The sequence below is a fragment of the Callospermophilus lateralis genome, chromosome 2, assembly GCF_048772815.1.
Source record: "Callospermophilus lateralis isolate mCalLat2 chromosome 2, mCalLat2.hap1, whole genome shotgun sequence".
Classification (NCBI taxonomy): Eukaryota; Metazoa; Chordata; class Mammalia; order Rodentia; family Sciuridae; genus Callospermophilus; species Callospermophilus lateralis.
Genome location: NC_135306.1, coordinates 150806899 through 150826972, shown reverse-complemented (window position 1 = coordinate 150826972; position 20074 = coordinate 150806899). Strand labels below are relative to the sequence as shown.

Here is a 20074-nt window from a genome sequence, read left to right as displayed (position 1 = left end):
CCTAAACATGGCAATAGCATACTTCTTCCTTCTATCTATCTATTGGGGGTGGGGGTATGTGCTGGAGATTGAAACCAAGGTCTTGTGCTAGATAAGCATGTGCTCTACTACTGAGCAATACCTCCAGCCCTTGACTGACTGTATCTTCACAAGAGCATAGTACTGATGACACATCAAATATAACTTATGAGGGGCTGGGGTTGTGGTCAGCTGTAGAGCGCTCGCCTAGGTTTGATCCTCAACACCACATAAAAATAAATAAATATAATAAAGGTATAAAAAATTAAAAAATATATAACTTATGAATAGGAAAAGGAAGTATGCCATAAAGCCTACTCCCCCCCGCCCCCTGTTAACAAGGCTACCCCTCAGAACATCCTGAAATCCAGTATTTTCAGCCTTATAATCCAACTCTTGGTCTTTTTCTTTTCCTCTATAATCCATCTTTTACAGGCTGTGCATGGTCTCATCATGTCACTTCCCTGCTAAAAATTTCTACAAAAACTCTGGAGTGCCTACTGAATATAGAATTAACTAAATTTTAACATGGAACAAGCCATCTTTCAAATTCAACTTATTTCCTCCACTACTTTCCACACACCCTGTGCTCCCACACTACTATGTGCTGTTCCTCTAATATATCATGTGCTCTCATGCCTCTGTTTATGAGGGTCCCTCTGTGCATAATATCTTTTTATTGCCTTTTGATGTCTGGTGAGTTCCTACCTTTCAAGAGTCAGTTCAAATATTATCCTTTCTCTGAAGATCTTCATGACCACCCCGCCTCCTTACTCCATACCCCTTTCTCTGCTCCCAAGGCAGGTTATACAGACCCACTCAAAATGTGGTAGCATACACATTACTTTATACTCATCTGTGCAACTGCTGACCTTTTAAATATAATTAGGCTCCTTAATGACTGGAGCACTGACATTCGGTGCTATTCTTCTGATAAGTGTTTGATAATTGTTTTGAATGAGTATCCTATATAAAGTAACTTCTATTGCTCTTCTAAGAAAAGATTTTACTTTGAAGAGGTATACTACTTCAGTTGATATTAATCTTAAGATGCATTCAGTGCCACTGAGTTAAAAACTACTGTTTCCTTTCAATAACCACTTTTTAATAATAAATGATCTCTTTTTAATAATTCTAATATTTTCAGCACAAGCTTAAATAACTTCTTTTTTTAATATTTATTTTTAATTTTTTGGTGGACACAACATCTTTGTTTTATTTTTATGTGGTGCTGAGGATCGAACCCAGCGTCCCGTGCATGCCAGGTGAGAGCGCTACCGCTTGAGCCACATCCCCAGCCCCAATAACTTCCCTTTTGATTTGGCTGCCTTTGGTGATTGTTTGTTGATTAATAGTCTTTTTGCTTTTAAGTTATGATGCAGCTGTCAGAAATAGTAGGGACTGGAAAAAAGTTCCTCTTCTACAAACTCAAGAAAGGGAATGACTGCCTCGTCTTTAGTCCTTATTACAAAAAAACTTACTAAACAAGTGACTATAAAACCAATTTTAAATCTGTCTGAAACAGTGACTGCTCTGCTACAACAGGCATGCCTCTGAAAGTCATCCTCCAGTGACAGCTCCATGCTTCTCTGATTGACAATCATCTCCAGCCTCATCCAGTATTCATGCCTTTACTTCTGCTTCGGGTAGTCTGCCATCTCCAGGGGGTGAGGTGTGCAGCTCAGTGTAGAACACTTGCTTAGAATCAAGTTCTGGGTTCCATCTCCAGCAGCAAAAATACTGCTCCCTCCAACCCAACCAAACAACTGACCAAACAAACAAACAAACCCCAAACAAAACCTCCACCCATGCTAGGAGTGAGTCAATCCCTAAAACATTCCCAGTCTGCCAATCCCTAAAATTCATGCTTTAAATCCTACATATCAGCTCTTGCTTTGTTTAGAGAGAATGTTTTGTAAAGATCATTCTGTTCAATAAATGTAATTCATCACACATCAATAGACTTAAAGATAAGAATCATATGATCATCTCAATAGATGCAGAAAAAGCATTCAACAAAATACAGCACCCTTTCATGTTCAACATACTAGAAAAACTAGGTATAACAGGAACATATCTCAACATTCTAAAAGCTATCTATGCTAAGCCCCAGGCCAACATCATTCTAAATGAAGACAAATTGAAAACATTCCCTCTAAAAATAGGAACAAGACAGGGATGCCCTCTTTCACCACTTCTATTTAAAATAGTTCTTGAAACACTGGCTAGAGCAATTAGACAGATGAAAGAAATTAAACGGATATGGATAGGAAAAGAAGAACTCAAATTAGCACTATTTGCCAACGATATGATGCTATACCGAGAAGACCCAAAAATTTCCACCAGAAAACATCTAGAACTAATGTTTGAATTCAGCAAAGTATGAGAATATAAAATCAACACTCATAAATCAAAGGCATTTCTGTATATCAGTGACAAATCCTCTGAAAGAAAAACTACCCCATTTACAATAGCCTGAAAAAAAAAAAAACCTTGGGAATCAACTAAAGAGGTGAAAGACCTCTATAATGAAAACTACAGAACACTAATGAAAGAAATTAAAGAAGACCTTAGAAGATGGAAAGATCTCCCTTGTTCTTGGATAGGCAGAATTAATATTGTCAAAATGACCATACTACCAAAAGTACTATACAGATTTAATGCAATTCCAATCAAAATCCCAATGACATTCCTCATAGAAATAGAAAAAGCAGTCACGAAATTCATCTAGAAAAATAAGAGACCCAGAATAGCTAAAGCAATCCTTAGCCAAGAAGAGTGAAGCAGGTGGCATCACTATACCAGACTTTAAACTATACTACAGAGCAATAGTAACAAAAACAGTATGATATTGTTACCAAAATAGACTGGTAGATCAACGGTACAGCATAGAGGACACAGAAACTAACCCATATAATTACAGTTATATTAGACAAAGGTGCCAAAAACATATATTGGAGAAAAGATAGCCTCTTTAACAAATGGTGCTGGAAAAACTGGAAATCCAGATGCAACAAAATGAAATTAAATCCCTATCTTTCACCATGCACAAAATTCAACTCAAAGTTGATCAAGGACCAGGAATTAAACCAGAGACCCTGCACCTAAAAGAAGAAAAAGTAGGCCCTAATCTCCATCATGTTGGATTAGGTCCTGTAAGACTCGATAGTGCAAGAATTAAAAGAATCAACAAATGTTATTGATTCAAACTAAAAATCTTCTTTTCAGCAAAAGAAACATCAGTGAGGGGAATAGAGAGCCTAAAGAATGAGAGCAAATTTTTACCACATGCTCATCAGAGCACTAATCTCTAGGTTATATAAAGAACTCAAAAACCCTGACACCAAAAAAACCAAATAACCCAATCAGTAAATGGGCCAAGGAACTAAACAGATGATATACAATCAATGAACAAATATATGTAAAAATGTTCAACATCTCTAGCAATTAGAGAAATGAAAATCAAAACTAACTCTTAAGATTTTATCTCACTCTAGTCAGAATGGCAGCTATTAAGAATATAAACAGGGCTGGGGATGTGGCTCAAGCGGTAGTACGCTCGCCTGGCATGCATGCGGCCCGGGTTCGATCCTCAGCACCATAAACAAAGATGTTGTGTCCGCCGAAAACTAAAAAATAAACATTAAAAATTTCTCTCTCTCTCTCTCTTCAATAAGTGTTGGAGAGGATGTGGGGAAAAAGGCACACCCATACATTGCTGGTGGGACTGCAAATTGGTGCAGCCATCTGGAAAGCAGTATGGAGATTCCTTAGAAAACTGAGAATGGAATCACCATTTGACTCAGCTATCCTACTCCTCAGTCTATACCCAAAGGACTTACAAACAGCATACTACAGGGACACAGCCACATCAATGTTTATAGCAGCACAATTCACAATACCTAACTGTGGAACCAACCTAGATGTCCTTTAGTAGATGATTGGATATTTAAACTGTATATGTATGTATGTGTGTGTGTGTGTATACATACATACATATACATACACACACCACACATACACACACACAATGGAATATTACTCAGCATTAAAAGAGAATAAAATCATGGTATTTGCAGGTAAATGGATGGAGTTGGAAAATATAATGCTAAGTAAAGTAAGCCAATCCCAAAAAACCAAATGCCAAATGTTTTCTCATATAAGAATGCTGATTCATAATGGGGATGAGGAGGGGAACATGGGAGGAATAGACAAACTCTAGATAAGGCAAAGGGAAGGTATGGGAAGGGAGGGGGCATGGGGATAAGAAAGGAAATGGAATGAAATGGACATCATTACTCTAACTACATATATGAAGACATGAATGGCATGACTTTACATTGTGTACAACCAGAGATATGAAAAATTGTGCTATATATATGTAATATGAATTGAAATGCATTCTGCTGTTATATATAACAAATTAGAATAAATTAAAAAACAAAAAAGATCATTCTGTTATTTAGCAAGTAATAAATTCAGCTTAATTGTTTCACATATTAGAATGGTGGTCTCTTTCTTTTAACTTTGAAATTTCCAATGAGAGAATTCTTTTTTTTTTAAATTTTATGTATGTATGTATGTGGTAGTGAGGATCAAACCCAGTAACTCATACATGCTAAGCAAGTGCTCTACCACTGAGCCACAATCCCAGCACCCCCAATGAGAGAATTCTGATGACCCTCTCTTGGTGGCTTTCTGTTCGACTCTCACAGATTCCACTCATAATACAATTTTAGTCGACCTCTTCTTGGGAAGTTGGTGTCAAAAACAACCTGATCTCTGATTTGTTCAAGTGGGGTTTTATGGCTGAATTAATGTTGTTATCTTAAGAGATTTTAAAGCATATAATTTTTTTTAAATGGAGGCAAAATTCACCATCCTAACCATTTTAAAGTTCAAAATTGAATGGTTTGGGGTATCATATAGATTGTTATATAAAGTAATTAGAGTTTTGGCTTAAAGGGACATCATTTGCTAAATATTCTTGAAAAATTAGCTTTTTTGATCGCTCATGAAAAAATAAATTTAATATGTAATTAAAAGACAGAAAAAAAAGAATCTTTACCTTTCTTTTGTCTTCCCTCCCTCCCTTTTTTGGTAATAGTTTTATGGACATATAATTCATATACCATAAATTCACTCATTTAAAGACTACAATTCCATGGTTTATAGTACATTCACAGTGCACGCAATCATTTCTGTCAGTTTTAGAACATTTAATCATCCCTGAAAACAGCTCAGTATGATTGAGCTATTGCTCATTCCCTGCTGCCCTGAGCAGCCACTAGTCTGCTTTCTGTCTGTAGATTTGCCTCTTCTGGATATTTAATATAAATTAAATCATAAAATATGTGGATTTTTTGTGATTAGCTTCTTTCACTTAGCATGTTTTTTTAAAAAAATTTTTTTAGTTATACATGGACACAGTATCTTTATTTTATTTTTATGTGGTGCTGAGGATCGAACCCAGGGTCTCACATGTGCGAGGCGAGTGCTCTACCGCTGAGCCACAACCCAGCCCCTCACTTAGCATGTTTTTAAGATTAATCTCTGTTGTAACATGTATCAGTACTTCCATCTTTTTAATGGCCAAATAATATTCTGTATTTGTCAACTAATGGACACTTGGGTTGTTTCTATTTTTTGACTATTACAATGTAGTTATAACATTCATATACAACTTTTTCTGTGTGCATGTTTTCATTTCTCTAGGGTGTATAGATAGGAGTACATTGTTGGGTCATAAAGCAACAACTCACTTGCAGAATCACTGTTGATCCCACCAGCAGCATATGGTTTCTCCATATCATGGCAAACAACTATTAAAAGTCTGCCTTTTTGATTCCAGTCATTCTAGTAGGTGTGAAACTCATGGCTTTGTTTGCATTTCCTTGATGACTAATGTTGTTAAGCATCTTTTCAAGTGCTTATTAGCCATCTGTACATCATTAGAGAATTATCTATTCAGAGTCTTTGCCCATTTTAAAATTGGGCTGATTGTCTTGTTATTTTTGTCTTTTTAAGATGAGTTTTCATGTATTCTCGAAACAAGTCCCTTATCAAGTACATGATTTGCAACATTTTTTCCCATTCTGAGATGTTGTTCACCTTTTTGACTGCATCCTTTATTTTTATTTTTCTGGATTGAACCCAGGAGTACTTAACCACTGAGCCACATCCATAGCTCTCTGTTTTTTTTTTTAAGACAGGGTCTCACTAAGTTGCTGAGGGCCTCCATGAGATGCTGGGATTACAGGCGTGTTGCTACTACACTTGGCTTGATCGCATCCTTTAAAGTATAAAAGTTTTTAATTCTGATGAAGTTCAATTTATGTAGTTTTCCCCCCACATTTTTTGCTTGGGCTTTTGGTGTCAAGTATAAGAAACTAATCCAAGGTCATAAAGACTTACTTCATGGTTTCCTTTCAGAGTTTCATAATTTTACCTGTTACATTTAGATTACTTTGGAATTAATTTTTGATCTGATGTTAATTTTTAAAATAATTAATTGGTAGGCCATGAGACTAAGGTGGCTCCAGTGTCCTGGATTCCTATGTAAATAAATAGGAATCCAACTCAGTGTAAAGGGTAAAATGAAAAAAGCTTCATCAGTCAAAAACTGCCAACTACCTTCTAACAGGAAAGGATCTAAATAAGGCTACTGCTCCACATTAACCAATCAAATATTTTCTTTTTTTGCTTTCTGGTTCATCCTACAAATCCTCCAAGCACATGCTTAATTCCAGTGGCTCGGGAGGCAAGACAGGAGGATCACTGTTCAAAGCTAACCTCAACATCGAGGCTCTAAGTAACTCAGTGAGCCCCTTTCTCTAAATAAAAATACAAAAAAGGGCTAGGGATATGGCTCAGTGGTTGAGTGTCCCTGAGTTAAACCCTCAGTATCCCATCCCCCAAATCATCAGTGTACCTATATGAGAGAAGATCATAAGACATCATTTCAGGAGGGGTCCTATCACATGCCAGTAAGAATGAATGCTGCATAGAGAGGCCAAGAAGAATCTGGACAGGCCTTGCTTGGTTTCCCCACTCAGTCTATTAGCACTAGATCATACTCCTTTGTCCAATAAATTTCTACGTGGTTGTCCATACTTCAATCATGTCTATGCAATGAAGTCTCCATAAAATGAGGTTTGGAGAGCTTATGGACAGTTGCATGCATGGAGGCTTGCAGGAAGGTGAACAAAAGCTCATTTTCATGTTGGGATGGTGGTGTACAACTCCATGGGAATGGAAGTTTCTGGACTCAGGATTCTTCTAGATCTTGCCCTATATATGTCTTCATCTAGCTGTTTATTCATATCCTTTAAAATACCCATTATAATTGGTAAATGTGTTTCTCTGAGTTCTGTGAATGGCTCTAGCCAATTAATTTGGCCTAAAAGCAAGGGGATTGTGGGAATCCCAATTTTTAGGCAGTTGGCAGAAGTTCTGGAAACCTGGGCTTGTGACTTGTATCTAAAGTGGGGGCAATCTGGGGCCAATCTGTGGGATCTGATGCCATTTCCAGGTTGATAATGTCAGAGCCGAACTAAATCACTGCCAGGTGTCTATTGAAGAACTGAATGCTTGCTGGCTGGTGGGAAAAAAAATTCTTGTTTATTTTGGGATCATGAAAGTGATCTGTGTTGTGAGCATAGAGCAGGGGGAATTAGTTTGGTTTGTTTCCTCAAAATCCTCAAGAGATTCCAATTGTTTATTTATTTATATATTTGATACCAGGGATTGAGCTTAGGGGCACTCAACCACTGAGACACATCCCTAGTCCTATTTTGCATTTTATTTAAAGACAGGGTCTCACTGAGTTGATTAGCACCTTGCTTTTGCTCAGTCTCCCCAGCCATTGGGATAACAGGTGTGTGCCACCACACCCAGCTCCAATTGCTTATATTTTAACAATTGCTTATAAACAGAATTTTCCAGTGTTTTCAAATCAATTTTGATGATATGCAAACTGATTAAAAGCTTTGGAATATACCTTTCTGTAAATTTCATAAAAATTTACTTAACCAAAAATTCTGAGGTGGGTACATTAAACTCCATTTAACAGATGAGAAAAATGATTTAACTGCGATCATACTGATTTTGGTAAATTTTTTTACCAATGGTTCCTAATGAATCATGCCTTCTTGTCCAAGTTGTCCCCTCCCATACTGATTCTGGGCTTGTCCTTGTGATTTGGTTTGGCCAAATCCATTTGCTAGAAGCCGAAGCTCACTGATAAGGGCCATTCAACTTTGTTAGGGAGGCCAATTTTACCTATGTGAGGATGAAAGAGGACACAGGAAAGACCCAGCCCTCCAGGCAACTCTATGGCTGAATGTAGTGCTTAAGTAATATCAGGAAAAACCAGTAAAAGAAATGCAGTTAACATCCAGCATAGTAAAAAGCAATAAAACACTGCTGCTTTTGCTATAAAGTTAGGGATAGTTTTTAAAGGCAACAACAAATTATTGTTTGAATAATTTAATTTTGGTATGTTTGGGCATTTTCCAGGTATCATTCTGTTACTGATTTTTAATTTAGTTCTGATGGGTCACAGAACTTACTTTGAATCTTTTTTTTTTTTTTTTTTTTTTGTAGTTGTAGAAGGACAGAATGCCCAGAGTCAGTGTGGGAGGGGACTGCTTAGATAAGGTGACATGTTTTATTAGGAACCATTGGTAAAACAATTTACCAAAATCATACCAAAATCAGTATGATCTCAGTTAAATCATCTTTCTCATCTGTGAGATGGAGTTAAATGTGTCTACCCCCAGAATTGTTCTATGAATTAAATAAAAAATATTTATGGTTATTTTTATGTGGTGCTAAGGATTGAACCCAGTGCCTCACACACAGCCCTGTATGTGAATCTTTATAAACTTAGTGAGACTGATTAACAATCCAGTATATAATGCAGCTGAATGGTACATGTGTATTTTAAAAGACATACATTCTACTCTTGTGCAGCAGAATAGTCTGTGAATGCCAATTAGGTAAAGTCGTATAGTAGCATATAGGATGAAGTCTTTCCATAGTCTTACTGATTTTCCATCTCCTTGTTCTATTATTTGCTGAAAAGTGGTTATTAACTTTCCTAACTACAATTGTAGATTTGTCTTTTTCTTCTTTTAGTTCTGTCAGGGTGTGATTCATGCATTTTGTAGCTGTATTGTTAGTTACACAAATATCCAAGATTATTGTATCTTGATGAACTGACCCTTTCATCATTATGAATCATCTTTTTCTTGGCCTGAAATCCATTTTGTCTGACATTAATATACTCATTACTGGTTTCTAATGATCAGTGTTTGTTTGCCTGCAGTAAGCAATAGCTAAAATTTCTGCTTAGTTTTTTCTTTCTTTCTTTTTTTTTTTTTTTTTTGCCTTTCAGCCAGTTATTTCCTGGCAAGCTTCTTAGAGTATGTTTCACATAAGGACTCAGGTTTTGGCCAAGGATTGGATGGTAATTTACATGCAAATTTTAGGGCTGCCTGATGTCCATCCTCAAGTCATTAAGAACAAGGATCTCTGCTTGTGCTCTAGTGTGCTGCCCTTCACAGTTTAAGAGCTGCTTAATGCAAATGTCATCAGTACAGGCCCATTCTTTGAAATGGCGATTCCTCTTTGGTTTTAACATGCTTTGGGTCATTTTCCAGCTCTGTCAAATGATTTTTGTTTTAATGTTTTTATCCCAGATTAATAACTGTTATACAAAACAGTGAGCCTTTTATAAGCTAATCCCTCTACTGTAGTTTAAATCTAAAATGCTCCCTAAAGGCCCATGTGTTATAGGTTTAGTTCCCAGCCTGGTATGATTGGGAGGTGGTGGAAACTTGTAGGACCCAGTGGGAGGTCTTCCAGTCACAGGAGGTATGACTTTGAAGGGGATAATGGGACCCTACCCCTTTTTCTTGCTGTCTTGTTTGTGGCTTGGTTATGAGGTAAGCAGCTTTGCTCCATCATGTGTTCCCCATCATGAAGTGTTTCCTCACCACAGGCCCAAAGGCAGTGGGATGGGACAAATGAACTAAAACCTCAAAACTGGAGCAGAAATAAAGCTTTTCTCTTTAACTTTATCTGGGCCCCCACCCCACCCCACCAGTGCTGGGAATCAAACCCTGGGCCTCAAAAATGCTAAGTGAGTGATCTGTCATTGAATTACAATGCCAGCCCCCAAGCTTTTCTCTTTATAAGGAGATTATCTCTGGTATTTGTTACAGTAACAGAAAACTGTCTAATATACTCCCATTACAAAAAGCAAAAACTGGGGGCTGTGGCTGTGGCTTAATGGTAGAGCACTCACCTAGCATGGGGGTGAGGCACTGGGTTAGATCCTCAGCACCACATATAAATAAGTAAAGCAAAGGTATTGTGTCCAACTACAACTAAAAAATAAATATTAAAAGATAAATAAATAAAGGTATTGTGTCCATTTACAACTAAAAAATACTTTTAAAAAGGCAGGAACTGCTATTGAGATATATTCTACATTCAAAAAGAGTTGCAAAGAAATCTAAAAATTTTGTAGTTCTGATACTGCTTAATATGTATAAAAGGATAAAGAAGTTCCATAAAAAGAAAGAAAGGGGCTGGGGCTGTAGCTCAGTGGAAGACACCTGCTTCACATGTGCGAAGCACCACACAAAAATAAATAAAGATATTTTAAAAAAAGGAGAGGAAAAAAAGTACTGAGATTTTCAATGTAAAAGTGGAAAAAAAAATCAAAGAAATTTAATAAAATCCCTCTAACTTTAAATTTAATTGGATATACCAAAATTAACTCATGGTCATAAAACAATAATAAATGCATAGCACTAAATCTAAGAAAGAGGGGCTGGGATTGTGGCTCAGCGGTAGAGCGCTTGCTTAGCATGGGCAGGACCCGGGTTCAATCCTCAGCACCACATAAAAATAAAGGCATTGTGTTGTGTCCATCTACATCTAAAAAATAAATATTAAAAAAAAATAAATCTAAGAAAGAACAAAAAATAAATGACGCTCACAGTAATAAGCCCAGACCTTCATAGCTCAGACATTAGTGCCTAAATTTCATTCTCTATTAAAAGAAATCTGAGGGCTGGGATTATGGCTTAATAGTGGAGTGCTTGCCTAGCACATTCGAGGTGCTGGGTTTGATCCTCAGCACCACACAGAAATGAATGAATGAGATGGAGGTGTTGTGTCCAATAACAACTAAAGAAAAGAAAATGAAAAATAAAAGAAAGAAAGAAAGGAAACAAACAAACAAACAAATAAATAAATCTGATCTCCTTGGAGCTAATTCTAAGTCTGGGCAGGGAAAATATAAGGTGAGCCTATGAAAGCTTGTTGTGCTTAAAAGAAAGTATTCAAACTATTGGGGGTAACATCAAAGGGACACAGAAGACACTCTGAATGGACTCCAACTTTAGATAATATGGGGCCAAATTTAGATAATATGGGATTTAGAAAATGACAACTGAATTAATCTAACAAAAAATGAACAAAAATTCATAAGCTGAAAATACATAGGGTAAGACTCCTCAATATTATTGAGGGGTCAATTTTCATCAAATTGATTTATACATTCAGTATAATTCCAATCAAAATCTCAGCCATCTTTTTTTTTTTTTTTTGTAGAAACTGATAAGCTGATGAAAATGAGAATAGTCCAAACAATTTGAGGACTTACAGTAACTGATCCCAGGACTTATTATTCTAAAGTCATTAAGACTGGACACTGGCATAAGGATAGACATATAGATCAATGGAACTGAACACAATCAAAGGAAGATTCACACATACATAGTCAGTTGTATTCAGTAGAGTTGCAAAGGTAATGAGGAAAACTGCTGGGAAAACTGCATCTCTATGTTGAAAAGAAAAACCATGACTGTTAACTCAAACTGGACCTCAACAACTGAAATAATTCTTAGGATCATAGCCCAAACAGAACACTAAAATTACAACACTTTTTAGAAAACATAAGAGAATATATCACAACTTTAGTGTGGGCCAAAAATGTCTTAAGATTTAACCATAAGATAATACTGATAAATCAGATCTCACCAAAATTAAAAATTTACAATATAGAAAATGAAAAGCAAGCCAAAATCTGACGAAAACATTCACAATACATATATTTGAAAAATGATTAATACATAGAATTAAGACTGACCCAAATTTTAAAAATGGGTAAAATACTAAAAAGGATATATGTTTGGCCAAAAAATTATAAGACTCAGCATTTTAGCAATCAAATGCAAATCAGAACCACAATGAAATATATCGTATATCCACTCAAATGGCCAAATATATAAAAACCAATGATACTAAATGCTGGTGAAGGAACTGGAACTCCCATATCCTTTTTTTTTTAAATATTTATTCATTTATTTTTTAGGTGTAGATGGATGGACACAACACAATGCCTTTATTTTTATGTGGTGCTGAGGACTGAACCCAGGTCCCACCCATGCTAGGCGAGCGTTCTACCTCTGAGCTACAATCCCAGCCCCTGGAACTCCCATATCTTGGGAGTATAATATGGTACAGTCACTTTGGAATACACGTTGGCAGTTTCTTATAAACACACATTTACAATATGATTTAGCAATTCCACTTTTAGAGAAATCAAAACATGTCCAATCTTGTATATTACTTGTATATTCTTATATAAAGAGTAAAAATCTGGAAATAACCCAAATATATATGAACAGGTAAATGGGTAAGCAAATATATGTATCGAAAGGGAGAGACTGGATACAAGAGTACATACTCTCTTTCATTTAAAGAAAATACAGAATAAGTAAAGTTAATCCATAAGATAGAAAACACTTCCGTTGTTACCTGGTCACAAGAGAACTTTCTGAGATGACAGAAATATTTTATATTTTGATTGTGGTGGTGATTTAGGCTATATATTTGTCAAAGTTCATTGAATTATACATTTAATATGGTTATATTTTACTGTATATATAGTATATTTTGATAAAGTTGATTTTAAAAAACCTATCAGGTCAGAACAATACTCAAGAGAGAAAATACCTATTCACCCCACCAGAGATAACGAATACTTCGACAAACACAATGGGGTAAAAAAGAACCTTTACAGGAGCAAGACCCAGTAGCACTACCTTAATTAAGTGACCACTCATGATGGCAGATGAGGAAGAAGACCCGACCTTTGAGGAGGAAAATGAAGAAATTGGAGGAGGTGCAGAAGGTGGACAGGGTAAAAGAAAGAGACTTTTTTCTAAAGAATTACGATGTATGATGTATGGGTTTGGGGATGACCAGAATCCTTACACTGAGTCAGTGGATATTCTTGAAGATCTTGTCATTGAGTTCATCACTGAAATGACTCACAAGGCAATGTCAATTGGAAGACAAGGTCGAGTACAAGTTGAAGATATGGTCTTCTTGATTCGAAAGGACCCAAGGAAGTTTGCTAGGGTTAAAGACTTGCTTACCATGAATGAAGAATTGAAACGAGCTAGAAAAGCATTTGATGAAGCAAACTACGGATATTGATAATTTTTGTACTTCATGAAATTTCATTATATTCTGTGGAAATCATATATAATAATTGTGTATTTTGTTCAGTAATGTCCTAATATCTAGGCATGTAAATGAAAGATGGAGAAACAAAGTTTTCAGCCTTTATTTTCATGTCTTTGATTTAGAGTGATCCTTGAGCCTTTAATTACCTGCCTTTACATGACTATACTTGAATTACTTACTGAGTTTAATGACTACACGTAAGTTAAAGTACCTTACAAATTATGCAGTTCCTTCTGACTTTTGACTATCTAAAGGATGAAGTAGTATTTATGTGTTAGGTATATTTGTGCCATTATAAGCTATACTATAGCTGTTTAATATGTGAAATCTAAGTGTCATTTTGACTATGACAGCTGAGACATATGCCTTACATATTCTGAAGTTTTTAGACAACAGTGGTCTGAGATGTTATTAAAGATAGTGAACTGGTTTTCTTTTAAGGAGATGATATTTGAAACTACAAGTTTTTGTAAGAATGTTTATGTGTTTTAAATGATAATTTGTTTTAATATTTTCTAAAGAGTGATTTTTTTATTTTTATTTTTTTAGAAACTTAAAAGTTTCATGTTGATGCTTCTATGTTGAAAGACTTTTTTGATTTAAAACCTTTTGGACCTAGGTTACTTTTTAAGTTTTAGAACTCATTTTCCCAATCATCTACTTTCAGGAGCAGGAATGGCAATATTTAATGAGCTAATGGTAGGATAAGCATTTGGGGTAGTGTTTTTTTAACATATTTGTAAGTACTTGTGGAAATGTGTAGTTGACTAAAACTGTAACTACAAAAACCACTTTTGTAGTTCACGGTATACAGGTTTTGTGTGAATTTAGCTTACTGCATTAAATTATTGCCCTTAGCTTAAAAAAAAAATGATCACTCATATCATTAACTGCAGACAACTTGATTCTATATGATTCCTGATGTTATGGAAAACATGGCATCACCACTGAAGCATTCCAGCCTAAAATCTAACCTGCCTCTAACTAGGCTGGTAGACCTAACTTCTACCTTACAGAACAGAAATAATGTGTCAGTCTAATAAACGTATAAAGCCAATATTGCAAAACATAATATAGATGTTAAATATAGATGTCAGTAAGTCCATGTTTATTCTTCTCTTTTCTGTATGCTTGAAAATTTTTGCAACAAAAAATTTAAAAAATGATTAGTTGCCTGGTGTGGTGGCACATGCCTATAATTATCCCCAGCATCTTGGGAGGCTGATCTCTAAATAAAATACAAAATAGGGCTGGGGATGTGGCCTATTTTAGTAGGTATTAGTAGTCGAATGCCCCGAGTTCAATTCCCCATACCAAAAAAAAAAAAAAAAAAAGTGATTAGTCAAGAGGTCTGCTAACATTAAGAGTACAGTAAAACTGCACAATAACAGGCTCTAACATAATGTAAGTTTGGACACAATATGATTGGAAATTGTTTTTATAGTAGGTTCAAACTTGTCATTTCATTATCCTTGTAATAATGAGGCCTTACCTTTTTACATAACTGGATTTTTTTTATAACATTACAACAAGGGTCTTAATTATTTTTTAGTCACTGAGGGACAAGAGTAGCACAGTAATTTTAAATTACTCATGTATGATAGCACTCTATGAGGTGACAATTTAAGATAAAACAGGGCTCGGCATAGTGACACACACCTGTAATCCCAGCAACTCAGGAGACTGAGGGAAGAGGATTGTGAGTTTGAGGCCAATTGCAGCAACTTAGCAAGACCCTATCTCAACATAAATATAAAAAGGCTGGGAGCATGGCTCAGTGGTAGTGTGCCCCTGGGTTCAATCTCTCAACCCCTAGTACCAGGTGTGGGGGGAACTTGTATCTATAAAAGTGTGCTTATATAAAGAATAATTTGATATTTTTCTTTTGTTAATTCACTGATACTATATAACCGAACTCTGGATTTTTTTTTTTTTTTTTTGGGGGGGTACTGGGGATTGAACTCAAAGGCACTTAACCATTGAGCCACATCCCCAGCCCTATTTTGTATTTTTATCTAGAGACAGGATCTCACTGAGTTGCTTAGTGCCTAGCTTTTGCTGAGGTTGGCTTTGAACTCATGATCCTCCTGCCTTCACCTCCAAAGTTGTTGGGATTACAGGTGTGCATCACTGTGCCTGGCTGGACTTTGGTTTTCAAATACACATTTAATTCAGATCATAGAATCTAGTGAACATCTTGGACAAAGGATAATGTAGTCTATAGTTCCTCTTACAGATCTTACACCAAAGGAGGTTACTAAAAATGTCCTATCTTTGATTTCTCACATTATTTTTTCCTTGTTGTGTTAATCATTTCATTGTTCAAAAAAACAGAACTCGACCAACCCAGAAAAAAGGTATAATGTAAACTAAAAAACATTCTGAAACAACATAAGTCATGAACAGACTAGACTACTATTTAAAACTTTTGACTTCTTTACAAGCTACTTTAAAGAACACACACACCTTTTTTAAAAATATTTTTTTAGTTGCAGATGGACACAATACCTTTATTTTTATTTAAATTTATCCATCTATCTATTTATTTCTTCTTTATTTTTTAAAATATTTTTAGTTGTAGATGGACAGAATAGCTTTATTTATTTATTTGTGTGGTGGTGAGAATCAAACCCAGTGCCTCACATGTGCTAGGGAAGTGCTCTACCACTGAGCCACAACCCCAGCCCTCATCTTCTTTTTATTTATTTATTTATTTTTTGTGGGGGTACTAGGGATTGAACTCAGGAGCACTCAACCACTGAGCCACATCCCCAGTCCTATTTTGCATTTTATTTAGACACAGGGTCTCACTAAGTTTCTTAGCGCCTCACCATTGCTGAGGTTGGCTTTGAACTTGCGATCCTCCGTCTCAGCCTCCTGAGTGGCTGGGATTACAGGTATGTGCCACTGCGCCTGGCTCACCTTCTTTTTTATTGTAGTAAAGTGTATGTAACATAAATTTTCCATGCTAACTAACCATTTGAAGTGTATTGTTCAGTGGCATTAAGTATATTCATACTGATGTGCAGCCATTACCACTATCTTCCAGCTCTCTTTCATTTTGCAAAACGGAAACCCTATACATTAAACAATAATTTTTCGGGAGTCTGAGGTAGGAGGACTGTGAGTTCAAAGCCAGCCTCAGCAACTTAGAGAGGCCCTAAAGAACTCAGTAAGATGCTGTCTCTAATATATATATATATATATATATATATATAAATATAATGAGAGCTGGGGATATGGCTCAGTGGCTGAGCACTCCTGGGTTCAATCCCCAGTACTAAAACAAAAAACAACAATTTGCCATTCTCCCTCTCCCAGCCCTTGGTAACCTCCATTCTACTTTTTGTCTATGAATCTGATTACTTTAGGTGCCTCATCCAGGTGAAATCACACAGTATTTGTCTTTCTGCAACCCTGATCTCTTCTGGTTCTTATTTGCATGGAATATCTTCTTCCACCCATTTATTTCAATCTGTCTGTGTCTTTGGATCTAAAGTTGAGTCTCCTATAGAAAGCAAATTTCTGCCAATTTCTAAGTTTTGACTGGACAATTTAATACATTTACACTTAAAGTAATTACTGATAAGGAAGGACTTCTGTCTTCCTGTTTGTTTTATATATGCTTTATAGCTTTTTAGTCCCTACTTCCTCCTGTATTATTGTATTTTGTGTTTAGTTGATTTTTCAGTGTCATGTTTTAGTTCCCTTCTCATTTCTTTTTGTATATTGTATAGCCATTTTCATTGTAGTAACATGGGAATTACATTTAACATCATTATGTTGTAACACTCTAAGCTATTACTTTTTAAATAGTTATGTAAAAAATAACATAAATGATGAATGTGTGTGTATATGACAAAAGGCATTTCAAAAAATTTGAATTCCTAAATACCATACTAAGAACATTATTATTAGCTGGGCATAGTGGTGCATGCCTATAATACCAGTGGCTTGGGAGGCCAAGGCGGGAAGATCGAAGCAAGTTTAAGGTCAGACTCACCAACTCAGTGAGGCCCTAACCATCTGTTTCAAAATAAAAAATTAAAAAGGGCTGGGGATGTGGCTTAGTGGTTAAGTGCCACTAGGTTCAATCTCTGGTATCAAAAAATAAAAATAAAATTTAAAAAATTAACGTTTCATTTAAACAGTTGTCTTATTTCAAATTCCTGAATTAGAGGCTGAAGACATGATATAGCTCCTACAAATACTCCTGAGACAATCCAAAGATCATGACAGTAAAACAAGAGTTTGTCCATCACTATTGGTATTATTTTTTGTTGTTGTTGTATCTGGGACTGAACCCAGAGAACTTAACTGAGTCACATCCTAAGCCCTTTTTATTTTATTATATTTTATTTTTTTTATTTTGAGACAGGGTTTCGCTAAGTTGCTTAGGACTTCACTAAGTTGCTGAGGCTGGCTTTGAACTTGTGATCCTCTTGCTTCAGCTTCCTGAGTCACTGGGATTACAGGTGTGTGCCACCATGCCCAGTGAGTATAGTATTTTCATCAGTATCTGGAACATAGCTGATGCAGTTGTTGAATTAATCAGTTAGTAAATCTGCCCCAAATTAACCAGACAAGAATTAAAGATCTCTAGTCTTTGGAAAAGCATTTTTTATATTTTGAATTTCTTCTAGTTGGAAGATTCTTTAACCTATTACAAAAGACCACAAATGACTTTTATTCTAATTAGCAACACTGAATGGAGACATAATATAGGAAAGACTGGATAAAGCAGATTCTTAATAAGGCTCTTGTTAGCAGGAATTAAAAACCAAACTTGAAAGCTATAATGCAATTTTAACCACCTTTCTCTCTCTTGTAACAGGTATTTATAATTAGGTAAAAAGCTATTGAGTAACTATGCAATTCAGAAAAACCAATGCAAAAGATATACAGGCAGAGAAAAGAAAAAGGGTATGTACAAAACAATTAATGTCAATCTCTCTTGTTTTCTAGTCTATCAAAAAATTTCATTATGACAATCTTGTAAGTACTGCCCAAATACACATGCCCTCCTATTTGCCAGTTAATTTTAGCTGGGAATTTTTTAAAAATTCTCTAATATGAGGAAACTGAGAGATCATTTTAAGAAAATAGAATTAATTACATTTTACAGACATTCAAAACTGAGACAATCTGACATTATAATTTTAGCATATTCCCTATTTTGGAACGAAAATGATCTTTGAGAATGCAGACTTAAATGTATTGGAGACGTGAAATATTCTGTTGTGGGAATCTCACTTTATATTTTTAGTTTTAAGCTAACAGTGTAGTTTAGCATACTTATACTCAGGGAAATAAAAGGTCAACTGGCCTTTATTTAGGCCTTTATTTAGACTGACAGCTATTAGTACTACTACTATAAAAGATGTGGTAGTAGAGGCACTAGTGGAGTTAAGGTACTAGATAGTGATACCATGGATGGAGTCTGTAAATGGAAAATATAAGTACAACCCCTTCAGAAAACTTCTGAGACTTGTTCTAAGGTAATCACTTCTGTTCCACTAAGGCGGTAATACTGGCTTCATCCAGAGTGAAGAGAAACAAAACAATAGAATAATAATCTCTTCTACCACAAGCCAGTGTTTTCCAAACTGGCAAGGGCCCGCCAGCAGTACTTGGCCAGCACCAGAGGGTAGTGGTTTAGCTGTGACTCTGAATTCAGAGAGGAAAATGTCTGCTCACTGCACACCCTGCCCTTCTCACTATGGAGGCTGTGGGTCAGACTATGCCAGGAAAGAAGCAGAGAAGAGGTTACCGGAGCTTCTTTAGAACATGAAGATGGCAAACCCATTCTGGTTCAAATCACTTCCATGGGGCTCTGTCAAAAACACGCTCATATACCCTGTGTTTGCCTCTGTCGCCTCACCCTTACCCCACAACCACGGAAGCACTTTTTCAAAACCTCTAGAGCAATAAAGGGGTGTTTGAAAATCACTAGTTTAGATTACCTTCAACCAATGCCAGAATTCCTTGTACAGAGTCCCTGACAGATGCTTGCCCAGAATCCTGAGCCCTTACAGTGTTGCATTATGTATTTATTCTGCCACTCAGAAGATCTGACTCTTAGAAAATATTTCTCAACATCAAACTAAAACCTGCCTCCTTCCTACCTTCATATTTTGGTTCAAGTTCTGTTTCTTGAGGTTGCAAGCCACAGATCTATGTTATTCCCTTTTCCCTGACTAATTAAATACTATTCACTGGCCAACACCATCCTAAGTCCTACCTCTGCTCTGACAACCCCTCCCCCAATGCTCCCCGTGTCCTCCACTTCCTGAAGCATACTTGTATGGCCACTCTTTGGCACTTGTGCTTCACAGTCTTGGTTATCTTTGGCATTCTTTAGGCTTTTCTAATAAGAACATATCTCTTGAGAGTTGTAAGGTCTTGGTCTTTTTTTTTTTTTAAATGTCTACCTCCATATCCCTTCATCATGCTGTAGCAGAGTAGATGAATACACATGTGTGTCCTCTGTGAACTGGACCTAGTTTAC

At 36.0% G+C, this 20074-nt stretch overlaps 1 protein-coding gene and 1 pseudogene across 2 annotated transcripts in view; one reads left to right on the top strand and one right to left on the bottom strand.

Annotated features, from left to right (window-relative positions):
- Positions 1 to 20074, bottom strand: part of Fchsd2 (FCH and double SH3 domains 2) — a 241908-nt gene that overhangs the window by 26866 nt on the left and 194968 nt on the right. The gene's annotated exons all lie outside the window — the stretch shown is intronic.
- On the top strand, positions 13162 to 13665 carry LOC143392111 (transcription initiation factor TFIID subunit 13 pseudogene; annotated as a pseudogene).